The 5,324-nt window shown below is 41.6% G+C and overlaps 1 protein-coding gene across 1 annotated transcript in view; it reads right to left on the minus strand.

Moving 5' to 3' along the window:
* Window positions 1–5,324, minus strand: part of LOC104494993 (zinc finger protein 277-like) — a gene marked incomplete at its 3' end in the record, with an annotated part of 22,962 nt that overhangs the window by 11,549 nt on the left and 6,089 nt on the right. The gene's annotated exons all lie outside the window — the stretch shown is intronic.

Genomic DNA, 5,324 nt, shown 5'->3' on the forward strand with positions numbered 1-5,324 from the left:
TACTAGATACTCAGATAAGACATACCACAAAACACTGTGAACAAGAATGAAGCAGGAAAAGGAACGGATAACACTTTCCTCAATCTTTCAGTTGGAGTTCAAGGCACAGACATAGATCAACAACTTCTGGGGAGGAATATATAGCTAGGGAAACAGTGTCAAAATAGGGAGCATTTAAGAATATTGTCATATGGCTGGTGAAACAAAGGCTACCAGTGAGCCTGCTGACAAAGAAGAGAAAGAGCACCTTAGGACATCGGCTTGTCTGCTAAGTGGGGAGACTTTAAACTAGGTTTGAAAAGACAGCAACAAAAAAACCAGACAGAAGTAGCAATTGTGGCTGACTTGAAAAACAGGGAGTTGGGAAGAAAATGGTGGTCATGAGAGGGAACAGATGTAAGAAGAACAAGCTAGACAATCTGCTTAACCACAGTTCCTAGGCAGATGAATCAGTACAAAGACCAAACTGTTACTTAACTGGCATTATAATGAATTCGCAAAAGTTTCAGGATTGTAATATGAGTGTCAGAAATTCATTGTGAAACCTCTGAAGGGCATTCTCCTGACTCTTATTTGCATGGCAAACTGCCTTTTGGGAATAGGTAAAATGTTTCTTTTTCTGTGTCTTATCCTTAATTGGAGCCTAGTCTGCAGGGCTCGAGTTCAAAGTGAAGAATGGGAATGACTAACTGGGATGGCTATAAGGGATTGTTCCCTAGCTGTCTGTCCCACTTGCTTGTAGGTTTTGCTCTCTTCCCTACTGCTCCTCTTCTTGAGTCGACAGCTACTGCAGTGATACAGCTAGAACCTGCACCTGAAGAGGCTGTAATCAATGACAGGTCAGATGATTCAGGCTTTGGAGGGTATTGTGACACTGATGTAGAAGACATCACAGCTTATTTAGGAGGTTGAGTCAATTATAACAGAGAGGAAGAGTTTCATGATATGACAAAAACTAAGTAACTGTACAAAGATGTATCAAAAGAAAAAGAAGGTTGACATTACAGCAGACATGTACCACAGAGTGCCAAGCTGAAGCAGGAGAAAAGTGAAGTGTGTCCGAACTAAAACAACCAAAAGAAGATGGAGACAGGCTAACAGAGTAAAACAGGAGAGCAAAACACAACCTCCCCCTGCACTTACATAAATTAGAATTAAATGGCAGAGAGAAATAGAAATGAAAGCAGAGGTCCACTACTTAATGTAGGAGGAGACCAAATAGACAAAAGAAGAATGTTTGGAGTATTCAGGGCTTCAGTCTTCGCAGGAAAGGTTAATTACATCACAATCGTTAATGAAATGCATTTAAAACAAAAGAAACAAAGAACCAAGACCAGAAAAGGGTAAGAGGGGTTAAAAGTTGGATGCTACGCATATTCAAATCTGACAGAATTTACCTAAGAGTCATTAAGGAATGAGATAAAATTATTTCTGACCATTAGCGTGACAAGTCTTCAAAAACCCCAGAGTACTCGAGAAAAGCAATTAAATACTGAACATAGGCAAAGAAGGACCTATAGAATTTCAGATGTAGGTATTAACATGCTGACATTATCAGCTTCTCTGTAAGCACTTGTGATGTTGCATTATGCTAAATCAGGCTAGTATCTCAATCCCTTCCAGTGCATAGCTTCAACCTCTTGAACCGTGTCTCGGCTTAAGTTTGTGACAAACTGGGAATGATACAAACAGCTCATTTGGGAAGCCAGTATAGTTGAGTCCCTCTTTCAGTTTTGCTGAAGAGTCCTCTTCAGGCTCTATTTACTGGGAGGAAGACTAGTCTCTTCATCTAAGACTATCAGTCACACGACAGGAGAATAGCTGTAAATATGATAAGGTCAATGCTGTGGTAGGAAGTGTGTATTTTCAAAAAACAGGTTTGGGTTTTTTACCTCTTTTAGAAAAATCTTAAAAGACAGGCCCAAGTGACTTATACTGACACTGTCCGTCCTAGCATCCTGAGTTTTGCCACCAGGCCTGGTACTGCTTCACAGCTATGAATTCTTTGTCAAGACTGTGTTTTTCCAAAGGACTATATCTGTTTTGTATCACATAGTTTTGTCAGCTATTTCAGCAAGCTGTGCTCTCTAACCGAGTTCAGGCTCATTCCTCTGGCCTCTCTCAATACATCACAGTCACTGTAATGTCTCTGCACGACATCCACCTTGGCTATTTCCCCTGCTTGCAATACAGCCTGCAATACTCCTAAAACCAGAGTTTCAAAACTGCAAAATGAAATGCTTCAGCTAGCATTTAAAGACAACATTTGTCCTTGTTTGGGCTTGCTGTTGGAGACAGCAGATAGGATTCAAACACTGCAGAAAAATCACCAGAAGTTGTACAGTCCTGGTCTTTATTCTGTGCAACTCACATGAGGCCATTTGCCAGCTCACTTTTAATTGCTGGACTTGTCTGGAGGTGAAAGACTTTGCAAAGCAAAATAACTATTTAACTTGCAAGTCAACACTCTGATTGCAGCAAAAGGAAATGAAAAAATAAACCGACTTTACTGTTGTAACTAAAGCGGTGACGCCACTAGCCCCAACTACAGCTGCAGCTTGATTTCATAGAATCCTTCTGTAAGAACCAAAGATAAAATTCTGGTATTTAAAACAGTGTTAATGGCAAAGGCTACTTCACACCATAATAAGAATGCATACCTCTTTCTTTTCTAACTTAATTACTTTGTAAATGAAATGAGCACTTGCTTTGGGCTAAATCCTGCACACTCTTCTGCAAACAGACATTTCCTCAAATTCAGAGAAGGTGAGATGGCTCACCTGCCACAAGACTCCTCACTCCTTTGGCAATGGCGGTGAAGAGAAAGCCTAGTTGTCACAGGACTGCACAGCACAAACCAGTGCAAAACAAGAAACAAACATTCTTTAAAAAAAGAAATGTACAGTCCAATGTGTAGCACCCAGGAGTTACTATTACAATAGGTGGTTCTATGAAAACATTAGCTGCATGCTCAGTCATAACCCTTTCCTTCCTCAAAGCCACAAAGAATACGATATATGCTTGGGAAACAAACATCATTATGACACTCCATGCCCACATGCAACATTCAAGATGTCTTCCATAACCTCAAATAAGAAACTGGAAAAGGTACAGAGATGTGTGGTAACGATGCACAGTGAAGAACCACCAAATAGACAGCATCCTCAACCTCAAACCACTGAATCACTGAGGTTGCAAAGCACCTGTTGAAAGCAACTAGTCCAACCTCCATGCCCAAGCAGAGTCACCTAGAGCTGGTTACCCAGGACTGTGTCTAGTTGTCTTTTGAACATCTCCACCGATGAAGACTCTACAACCTCTTCAGGCAGCTTGTTCTGGTGATTGACCAACCTCACAGAAAACAAGTGTTTTCTTGTTTCCAGAGAGAATCTCCTGATGTTTAATTCATGCCCATTGCCTCTTGTCCTGTTGGTGGGCACCTCTGAGAAGAATCCCCCTTTGTCTTCTTCATTCCCATCAAGTATTTATATACATTGATAAGATACCCCTCGAGCCTTGTGTTTCAGGCTTAGTGGTTAAAGCTCTCTCAGCCTCTCCTTGTATGAAGGATATTGCAGTCCCTTACTCATCTTTGTGACCCTGCACTGGACTTGCTCAGGTATGTCCTTATCTTTCTTGTACTGGTGAGCCCAGCACTGCAGATGTGGTCTCATTAGTGCTGGGTAGAGGGGATGGATCACCTCCCCTGTCCTGCTGGCAACACTCTTCCTAATACAGCCCAGCATGTTGCTGACCTTCTTTACCAAGAAAGACAAAATGTAAGGCAGATAAATTGGGAGACAAATCACAAATGTTTTGCATAAGATTAAGGATGAATTGTTCACTACCTCTTCTAAAAACCAGCCAGGTGTGAGGTGACAGGTTCAAAAAGACCAAATATATGGTTCTCTCCCAGTGTGTAGTTAAGTGTGCAGCTCACTGCAACAGGAAGCTGTGGGTTCTGGAAGTTTGTGTGGGTTCACAATGATCTATTGTGTCAATAAACACAGATACAATGTTGCTGAATTAGGAAATTCTTGAGCTGCCAATTGCTGGAGACTAGGAGAATACATTGAGAAAGAATTGCCACCAGATCAGGAGAGGGAAAATGCCATAGACCCTTTACTGCTGTCAACTGTAAGATACTGTTCTACACAAACTTTTTTTACTGATCCAGGATGGCTTCTCCTGTGAGCAATTGGAAGAGAAGCATGCTAGGCATGAGTGCAGCAGCTGTTTTTTAATGAGTCCCTGCCAATCCAATGGACCTGCACGGGAACTGAAGATTTCAGCTGAGGCGACTCCAACTCCATGGGAAATCCTCAGTGGCAGAACTACCACAATTCTCCTTAGCAGGTTCCAATGGGGAGCTGTTTAAGACTTGCACATGCTCCATGGGTTCTGAGGATTCACTAGTCATATGCCGTGAGCTGCAGAACATTATTTTCACCAGCAAACTGAAACAGCCCTCACAGGGTAGCTGAATGAAATGGATTTTGTCTGCCAATACCAATTTTCCTGGGGACTAGAATTCAGTTTTTGTAAGCATTTCCTTCACTCTGAATACTTATGATTTAAGCCGTCTTTAGTTGCATGCTGTGTATGTACAAACTTGTAATAGAAAGAGACCAGAAGAAATAGCATAACAAAGGGTTAAAAGGCCTGTGGTGACGATTCCCAGGACACACCTGCTAGCAGTAAACTGAGGAACATATCTATGTAAAGATCATTAGTCCTGCACTCTAACACCTCACAGCACAGATGACTTGCCAGCAGAATATGACTTGCATTCTAAGACGAGATGGCTGGCAACAAGGCTGCTATGTATCACATAACCCTCATTTTTAAATTAGCCCAGCAGCAAAACCAGACTACAGGTGTGTATTTCAAATGAAAAAACCAACAAAAACCCAACAAAAAGTCTCCAGTGGTCAGCAACCTGGACTAAGTCTCATGGAAGCTGAAGTCAGCAAGAGCTTAACATGAAGGACACCCATTCAGAACTGGCAACTCCTAAAATATATGAGAGGTCTGCCGAAAGTACTAGGTTGCCATCACCAAGTGAGAAGAACCAGAGTGGTTCATGATGATTTAACAGCTGGTATTTCTTGTCTTTTGCATCTCACAGAAACAATACTGGTCAGACTTCTTCCACTTAAGCACCCACCATAGTGTAGTGCTTGCAAGTATGCGAGTGTGAATTGATGAAATCTGGGTAAGAGAGTGTGAATGCACGAAAACCACTTGCTTGAAGATTTTGTAAATAAGCATCACCTTCCTTTTTCACGGTATTGCACACTAAGGTTTTTTTTGCTAATTTCCCT

The sequence above is a fragment of the Buceros rhinoceros genome, unplaced genomic scaffold, assembly GCF_000710305.1.
Source record: "Buceros rhinoceros silvestris isolate BGI_N320 unplaced genomic scaffold, ASM71030v1 scaffold2776, whole genome shotgun sequence".
NCBI lineage: Eukaryota > Metazoa > Chordata > Aves > Bucerotiformes > Bucerotidae > Buceros > Buceros rhinoceros.